At 33.0% G+C, this 9,994-nt stretch overlaps 1 long non-coding RNA gene across 2 annotated transcripts; it reads left to right on the forward strand.

Annotated features, from left to right (window-relative positions):
* Positions 1–656: 656 nt before the first annotated feature.
* On the forward strand, positions 657–9,767 carry LOC140014823 (uncharacterized). 2 transcript variants are annotated; one of them, XR_011821522.1, is made up of 2 exons: positions 657–1,045; positions 2,438–9,767. It is a non-coding gene; the product is annotated as an uncharacterized lncRNA (long non-coding RNA). The 2 variants fall into 2 exon arrangements; XR_011821521.1 differs by having other exon boundaries at positions 2,446–9,767.
* Positions 9,768–9,994: the final 227 nt, after the last annotated feature.

The following is a 9,994-nucleotide window of genomic DNA, read 5'->3' on the forward strand; positions in this document are numbered from 1 at the left end:
GTTTGGGTTTTATTCCACTGACCCTTTTTACCTTGTTGGACTTGGATTTGATTCCACCAACTACGGCGGCCTTGAATTTTATCCCACCGATCATTTTTATTTGCATTGGGCTCGGGTCTTATCCCACCAATCTGTTATTTCCTGACAAATCAAATTTAATTTCCTGTTGATGAATCTCAACGTCTGCCGTGCACCTTTCTACCTCCCTTCTTGACAAATTTAATTTCCTATTGACCAGAGAACCAAGTCCCGCCGCGCATCGTTTTCTAAATCATAACAACCCACTTTTCTTGACTATTTTGATGAATAATTGTTCTTTATCATTCATTTTGTGTTTCATGTTTAGAAGTTCTGAGAGCTCAAACTTTTTCGATTTTGCAAAGATCATAGATGGTCAATGCACTTGTTTTATTGTGGTTCACTTGTATTTGAACTACGTTTGACCTGATTCTCATGGCAGGATACGTATGCAACTCTACAAGTGTTCGGTCACATGTTTTGCAACGTTATTGCATCATTTTGCCCAATAATTTCAGCCAAGTGTTGGCTTGTTTATTTTAACTCAGGTGCAGTTAGAAGAGATAGGTAAGTAATTTAGTGTCTACGTCTTTGTCTTGAGTTGCTTTGAAACTCTAGACAAAGAAAGTCATCATGAGCCTTCATGATGACTCATGATGGCCATCAATCCTTTTGACCAGAGAAAGAAAAGAAGAAGCAACAGATCCAAGAGAAGAAAAAAAATTAGAAGAAAGCAACAAAAAAACTCTCTTACTCTCTCCCTCTCTCGGCTGGCTCAATGGAGTAGAAGAAAATTTTGCAGAGAGACCCTCACTCTCTTCTTCTCTCAGCTTAGGCTGCCGAAATAAAAAAACAGAGAGGAAGAAGGAGAAAAAAATTTCTCTGATCCTTTCGGCTCTATCCCTCCATTTTCTCAATTCACACAACACATCTACACACAATTTAAATACAACAAAGCAAGCAACGAAGGAATGAAGCCTGGGAGTCCCTTCAAAATTTTGACCGTGAAACTCTTGCTTAGATTGAGGTATTTTTTTCATTTTTTTGTTAACCATGTTAAAGCCATATTTTATCGTTTAATTTTCTGGCTTTTGTGGTCTTTTATTGTTATTGTTGTATTGTTAAAAATTTGGAAAATGATTTGAATTAGATTAGGGAAAAGGAAATAATTTTTATATATGTATGCTAACTGTTTGAAAAAATGCCAAAATGAAAAAAAAATAAAATTTAGGGGCTGTTTTGCTTTATTTTAAAAATATAGTGGTATTGTAGAAGTTGCAAGGAGTGTGGTAGTATAAAGTTTTGTGATTTTTGATGAAGATTTGAATGTTAAAAAAAAACTGGACTGGCTTTTGCTCTTTTGGCCACTTTCGGGTCATTTTTTTGTAAAAATTAACTTAAAAAATGGAATCTACTTCAAAAATCGAATGGGGATGTGTATTTTGGTAATTTTTGGCAACCAGAGAAATTTCCGGTGACAGGCGTCGGCGCCGCCGTGGCTGTCGGAGCTTCAGTTGGCCGGACAAGCAAACCCAGAAACTGCAGAAGAAAGCTTTGGGCAGGATGCATGAATTTTCTGAAAATTTCATTTTTGATCCCCCAATTTTTACCTAATTTCACTGTGGATCAAAAACTTCTGCAAATAATCAATTCTGCCCCTTTAAATTTAAATTTTCTTTGGCATTTTTTAATATGATTTTTTTTACAAATTATTTATGAATTTTAGGATGAAATTTAAGATTTAATAATTTTGATAGATTTATTATTTTGATTGGGTTTGGTAAAATAGTTGGAGGTTTTGGTTGAGGTTTGTTAGGTGGGTTTTATATAAAAATCTGGGCTATTTTGTTTGGGTTTTAGAAATGGGTTTTAGTTTATTTTATTGGGATTTTCGGCTTGGGATAGGAGGCTAGAGCCCATGCATTTGTCATTGGGCTGGTGTTTTGGATACAACTACGGGCTAGCCTGTGTATTTTTCCTTAGACTTTTGTGTGGACCTTATGGCCTTTGGCCCAAATGATAAATAAGAGTGGCCTAATGGCCGATTTGGCTAAGAATCTGGTTACGAAATTATATTTCAGTCCCTTGATTTTTGAATAATTTTATTGTGGTCCTAAATACTTTAGGTTTCTTCAATTAAGTCCCTAATTTAATTGTAAATAGGTCCCTAAACTTTATTTTTCTTTAATTTTGACCTTGGGTCTTTGTGATAATTCAATTTGATCCCTAAAACTTTGTTAATTTTTGTAATTAGGTCCCTAATAGATTTGATTACTTAAATAGAAGTTGCTTTTCCTTTTTAATTATGAATTATATTCCATTTGAATGTTTCAGTTGATTGATTTCATGTTTATTTCCATTTTTAATGATTTATTTGTTGATTAAATGGGTGCCTTAATGATTTTGGTTAATTTTGGAGTTAAATAGGGCAAATCCAAACTCAAGTAGCTACTACTTCAATGGGAGGTATTTTCTTTCATAATTTAAAATTTTTTCTGTGATCCTACATGTTTTATTTGTAATTGCATGGCTTAAGTGTTTTATTTATTTATTTATTTATTTACTTGTTATATTTTAAGTTCTACAAATTTATTTTTTGATGATTATTTAAAAGGCAATTGAATGCCAAATTGTAATAGTTAGGTCTCTATCTGCTCTTATTTGCTTTGTGTGTTTGCATACTTGTATGTTTACGTGTTTACTCGTTTTCTTAGGGTCTTTGCATTTAGATATCATGTGTTACGTGCTACGTGCTCTTATGTGTTTGTTTATTTTAATTTATGCCTTATTTATCATATTATGTGTTAAGAATGCATGACGTCACCACACTAGTCCAATGCTAGTTGTGGTTTCTCCCTCTATTTACTTGCTAGTCCAATGCTAGTAAAGATTTTTTTAGAAATGGGCTAGTCCAACGCGAGACCCGTATATGGTTCATGCATTAGATTCATCTTTTGTATGATATCCATTACATTTTCATGTATATTTTTATTTTTAGAATTTTTCTCATTTGCATGATATTTCCTATTATATTATCCCCTACCCTCTATATGTGTTAATCATATAATTTAGAATTGTATCTCATTTCAGCTAATTCATTTGCTTGCTCATGTTAGGAGAATTATTCTTTGAACATGGGAAATGGGTGATTATAATTTTTTAGTTTAAATACCCATTAATCCCTGTATAAGAAAATTAGGTCACGAGTTTTTGTCTCCCGTATCTATTATGTTGTTTTTCTATTCTTTGCGCACTTATATCTAGATATATAATTTAAGTTTCTTTTCTTTTCTTTGAATTCAATTTATGCATGCTCGTGACCCCTTCAAGAAATTATTTTGTCTTCGCAATCAATGCGATTGGTATCAATTAAACCCTTAAATGGATATTTTGTCCCTTTCGATATTTTATAAATTTAGATTTGCATTCATGTAGAAAACATCCAAATGTGATAGAATTAAGAGCTAGATTAGGAAAATTTTGACTAAATCTCGCAACTAACTTAGACTAAGTTGAAAGGATGCCTTAAGTTTGAGTTAATCAAATCTTTGCCTTCCCTTTCTTCGACCGTGACTTCCGAACCTATTTTCTTTTGTTTTTCAAAGACCTGTAGTTGTCGAAAGGAGTTTTATTTTATTTTATTTTTGTTAAAAAATATTTTTTGGGGTGACTTGGTACACTCAAACTCAATACCAAGTGGCGACTTCTATTTTCTTTAAAATCCTTTTGACTAAATTTTTGGACCCAAAGTGTCGCATTTTTTAAAGTCTCATTTTAGATCCCTTTTCACATTTTCTTTTCACTTATTTTAAATAAAACCGCATCTATGGTAAAAATATTTTTTTTCCATCGTGAAAAATAGGGCGCGACTACTTGGCGAATCTACTGGGAACGCTAGAGAGTCCAAGCACTTGGCATAGTTGTTTTTTATCTTTCTAACCCTTTCATTTATCATATTTGAATGTTTTAGGTTGCATTTTTCTTTTTTTCAGAATGTTTTACATTTCACACTAGTATTCGTTCCTCGTTTTTTGTGTATGTGATAAATGGTTTATCTATTTACTTTTGTTTATTTATTTATTTGTATCGCGCTTAGCATTTGGGGATGGGGAGCGACATTACCATAGAGCCTTCATGCATGTTTAAGGGTATTACTCCTTCCCCTCAAATGAGCACTTCATACGTGCATACGTTATTATTTTTAACTTTTATCTTATTTTCTTTTAGTGGTTATCACACCATTCCTCTATGTTAGGATTAGGATCGATCCACTTGAACATGTGACCGTGGCACGACATGCACGTTGCAATATCAAAGGGGTCACTCGAGCCACCGACTAAGAACTTTGGAATTGAGGACCCTTCGCCCTTTTGTCTGAAGGTTTGGGAATCTGAAACTTTATCGAGTTTAGATGCATTAGTGAGCCCAACCTCATGCATCCATTTAGAAATCACCTAAGATAGAACCTTCATCTACCCTATTAAGAACACTAGATACGACGGGAGGGATTTTACCCCCTCTCTTTTTCTTTTTTATCTTATATTTATGTATTATTTTGTTGATCCAATATGTTATGTGTCGTTTATTAAACTAACCATTGTTTTATTTTCTTATATTGCATTCATAAGCCCTAGAAACAAGAGTCCTAGCGTGGTACTCACTTAGGGCAGACCACCTTTTGTAAATAGCACGTTTAAATTTCAGTTTATCGCGTTAATACTATGTGTATATATAAATATATATATATATACATGTACATCATTTTAAGCTTACCCTGCCATTTAAATGGGACACTTATAGGTCATATTTCAATTATTTCATTGTATATTTAATACGTTTTAATAAATTGTCATCATGCATTAACCATAGACGGAATGCCGCATAGGGAATCCCACGTTAGGAAAAATCTATCTTTTGTCTCGAATACACAATCCAATGTGACTTGCACGTTTATATTTTTGTACCATCCAAAGAGGTAATTCACAAGGTAAGGTAGGATCTGATCCCTTCCACGATGACGACATTGAGAATAGTGATGGAACAGTTTTCGCGCATTGGAATATTAGCCTTTAATAATCATTTTTTGGCCATTTTGTCAAAGTTGGTAAAATCCTTTGCATAAAGGACAATAAATTGAAAAAATTCACAAATAATTTCTCATTGTTGAGATGATAAATATATCGAGGTCAAATCTTGATTTTAGAAAACTCATAGACTAATGCTTTGCAACAAATTTTGTGAGTTTTGAAACTACAAATAGTGGAGTAATCCAGTCGATTTTCGAATAAACCGTTAATTCCATCCAATCCATTTTGACCGATTTATTCACTTCAGGTCAGTCCAGTCAATTTTTGAATAAATCGTCAATTCCATCCAATTCATTTTACTAGTTTATTCACTTCTTGGGCAATCAAGTCAATTTTCAAATAAACCGTCAGTTCCATCCAATTCATCATTCATTTTTAGGATAATCCAATCAATTTTTTTCGAATAAATCATCAATTTCATTCAATTCATTTGATCAGTTTTATTCACTTTTTGGATAATTCAGTCAATTTTTTGAACTAATCATCAATTTCATTCGATCCATTTAACTCGTTTATTCTCTTTTAAAGTTTCGATCTATAGTTCACCGAAAAAACTAGTCGAGACATTTCAATTCTTTCAAAAATAAGTTTTTCACATTAAATTGATTTTTAATATCACTTTATGTGTCAATCAAAAGCAATCAATCCATTCGGACTTTTTCCTCATTTTGTTAGAACAAATTGTCTCCTGTCACTCCAATTAGCCAAAATTTTCAAAATTGTCTTTTATTCGAATCTCAATAAGTCGATCGGATCTATCAGGTATTGTATGGTGCTTACCCCAAAAGATTACATTTTTCATGCTAGGCCAACCCTTGGCATAAAAGGACTTCCCCATAGGACATGTATCCTGATTTTACAATTTTGCTTACTAACTCTGGGTATTTTTCTTTTATTTTTTCCCCTCCCCTACATTTAGAAAAAATGTTTCAATGGAGTAAAAAATATTTTTACTATATCTGATAATATTTTTGGTCTGATAAATTTTTGAAAATTATGAGTGTTACTTGATTCTTGGGCAGATCTTATAAAAAAAATAAATGAAAAATCCATTTGAAAATCTCTTGAAGCATCTCAAAAATCTCTTGATTCATTGTTTCCAAAACATTTTATCTCAAAAGATAGAAAGAGAAAGTGTATATATTTGAAAGTGTATTCTTTAGAGATTTTTATTTTCTCATATGTATTATATTTGAGTAAAAAAAATTCAAATATTTAAATAATAAGTTTTTATTTAGACAATTATTATTTTGCATATATTCATTCTTTATTTGCTCATTGAAAGATTTCATGATGGATTTTAAGAAATAAGACTAAATTGAGATTTTTCGACCTTTTGTTTGAAAATTCACAAGTGTTTGTCCAATTCCCAAAAATCTTTGTATACACTAAATTTGTGATCTAAACTATTCAATGAGAGTAGTTGAAAGCAAAAGGGGTCACTCAAATTTGATAGTTTGTCATAAAAGATCAACTCCGATACTTTTCTCTCTCTTATTTTTGTAATTTATATTTTTGTCCACGTCTATCGAACTTACAAAGCCAGTCACATTGGTTGACGAGCTTTAAAGTGAGACAATCTTTACAGTGAAAATGTTCACTTTGTCTAATCAGATTCAATCCACATCTAAGTGAAAGCAAAAATGTACATTACTTCTTATTTGTTTTGAAAATTTGGAATGATACTTTAAGTTTTCGTTTATCAATCTATACAGATTTTATCATTTGTTTTTCCATTTGAGACTTTAAAAAATAGAATTTCGTTTCAAATAAAAGCCTCAATGATCATGACCTTACATGAAAAAATTTTCAAATGTCAAAAGGAAATGGATTATCCCAACAGGCTATTCTTTACTTTGGTTGTCATGAGAAATAAGAATGATGTTTTGGCCATCGTTTCTACCATCCAAACACTTTTTATTCTTTGCATCTTTATTTGAACCTAAATTGGTGGGTTCGTTTCAAAAGCAATTATGATCGTACCCCCACACTGAGGAAGGAGTTTTTTTTTAAAAAAAAGAAGAAAAGAGAAAAACTATAAGTTTGGGGAATTTGACTCTACCATTGATATTTGGTCTTCAATATCGAAAAGAAAGAGGTGCCATCTACACTCCAAAATTAGGGAGTTTTCAATTCTATAATTGACATTTGGAATCTCAGTATTGGTAAAAAAAAAAAGAAAGAAAAAGAGAGAAGCAAAGAAAAATGAAAAAAAAAAATGCAAAGACATCCAATGCTGAATTCCCTCTCGTGATTGATAAAAAAAAAAAAAAAAAGAGTCAAAATGGGGTCCCGAGTGTTAAGTCCAAAACTGGGGCAATTTTTGGGAAGAAATATGATCTTAAGTGCATTGTTCTTGAAAATTTTATTTCTTTTAGCTATCGTTGTCAAACCACATTACAAGCTCATAAAGTCCATTACTGACTTATCTTTCATGACAATTTGAAGTAAGGATCATGTTTCTAAGGAATCTACCAATCACTCATGATCATAAGACCATAACCTGTTTTCATATATTTAACTATCGTTTCTACCCATATATTACAAGCCTATAGATCTTATATGTTGATTGAGTTTTCTCAAGAAATAAGGGTGATAAACTATTTACTTTCATCAAGATGTGATATTGAATGGGTTAGACAAAATTTGGGCACAAAAAAAATACAAATCCTGACATACCATCCCCCAGAGCCATCTCAAAATTAGAAATAATACTTGTTTGTTTGATCCTAAAGGATGAGCTAATAAGAAAAGTGGCCACTTTCTCTAAACACCGATCCCAAAAATGAGAAATCGATCTTTTGCAATTTTGTCTTATTTTGAGAGAGTTATCATGGAATCTTCTATATGAGTTTGGATATGACATTTAAATTCTGCATTTGAAAAATGTAGTTTCTATTCACATTGCATGTGATTATTTTGCAACTAAAATAAGCTCAAATTGAGGCAAATTTTTTGTGATATATTTGTGAGATTTCACCAAATAAGTTCAAATTGAGACAATTTTATAATACATTTATAGGATATGTCCAAGGTCAAGTATATATTTTTCAAATTTTGGTAAGTCAACACTTTGCTTGAACCTTAATTCTTATATCATTACTCAAAAAAAAGGAAAAAGGAAAAACAAAACAAAAGAAAAAAAGAAAAAAAAATTTTTTGAAAAATTCAAGTGTTTTGAAAAATCCCCCTTGTGCAGGAGTTTATGGTTAAGATTGAGAAAAAGACGCAAGTCAAAATCTTGCAAATTTGGAGGGTAATCACGAATAAAAAAGGGGCAATAATACTACATTGCAAAGTGGAGGATCGGCTATTTATTCAGAAGGAGTACATACTTCAGTAGCCAACTTGAGAAAAAAAAAAAGGAGAAAGAAAAAGGGGAGTGAAAAAAAGGAGAGAGAATTTTCCCTTCAATTTTGCAAATTTTTGCTATTGAACTTTGGGGAGCATTTCACTTGGAGATTACATTTCTAAGTTGGGGCAACACCTTATGCTTCGAATGGAAGTGGTAATACCTGCCAAAATTGAGATTCCGTTCTTGTGCATTTTGACGAACGCTCAGGTAGAAGAAATCAAATGGATCATGAAGCACAATGAATTGCTGTCTCCAATGGATGGAAAAGAGGTTGAATGTTATTTTTCATGAACAATGCTATCAACAAAGGATGGTTTATTGGTTATGACAAGAAAGACAAATGTCGCTTATTTGATGTATGGGATAAGGTTTCGAAGCGAATTCTTCCGATTCAAGAGGAGGTTAAAGGAAAGTTTGCTCCAACTTGACGACTCCACTGGGGAATTCCAACTTTTTGGTGAGTTGATGATTTTCCTCAGTTAAGGCCTCAACCTTTTTTTGTGACTCAATATACAGACTTTTATAATTAAGTTCCATACGCTGAGTTTCACTTGGAAATGACCTTTTTTGACCCTGAACAACCTGAGACTTGAATTCTTCAACAGACTGAACAAGAAAGTCAATTTTTTCTTCCAAGTTGTGTTGATTAGAGATTGGTTCTGAGTTAAAAAGTTGAGCAAGTGGCTCTGAGTATGCTTCTTGAACAACAGCCTCTGTGTTCACTTCTTGAACAATACACTCTGCATTCAATTGTTGAACAATAGGCTCTGAGTTTTCTTGATGAAGAAAAGGCTCTAAGTTTGATTGTTGATCAAGTGACTCCTCTTCACTCTTACTACCAGCAAGATCAATCTTTTCCACAATCATTTCTTGGTTTGGCTTAGCTGATCGTAAATTCCTAAGCCGTCCTGACCTCCTAACAGTTCTAGCCATATTTAATAATGCCTTCTTAGATGAATTCTTCTTTAAAGGTAAGCTTCTTGGTGATGCTTTCTTTGACAATTTCTTCTTTGAGGGTAAGCTGCTCATTGATGCCTTCTTCTTTGATGGTAACCTGCTAGGACTTGTCTGGTCGTCCTCCACGCTCTCCAAATGAGGATTAGAAGTCCCATTCGCATAGACGTCATCTTTGGGCTTGGCTTTGGCCTTGGCTTTTTCCCCATTCCCCTCTCTCTTCCGCTACAAGCAACTCTATCTCTGTACTTCTTTTATTATTATTATTTTTTGGTTGGGGATATGTGTCTTTTGGTCTTTACTGTACATTTTGCCTCTCTCTATAATATCAGCGAAATCTATCTTGAGACGAATCGAGACACCAGTCTAGACTAGAGCAAGCCAGAGAGTGCCAAGAGAGGAGGAGTTGTCGGTCATGTGACTGGACGCAGTTGGGCGGGGTGGCATTAAAAACTTTCTTACCCTCGTCCCGGTTTCCGGATGCCACGTCCCGGTCGTGTGTTGTGTTTTTCTATCACCGTTAGTATCGAGTTTATCTCACTAACGTGTGTTTTTTCTATCATCGTTAGCATCGACTTTA

The sequence above is a fragment of the Coffea arabica genome, chromosome 9e, assembly GCF_036785885.1.
Source record: "Coffea arabica cultivar ET-39 chromosome 9e, Coffea Arabica ET-39 HiFi, whole genome shotgun sequence".
Lineage (NCBI taxonomy): Eukaryota > Viridiplantae > Streptophyta > Magnoliopsida > Gentianales > Rubiaceae > Coffea > Coffea arabica.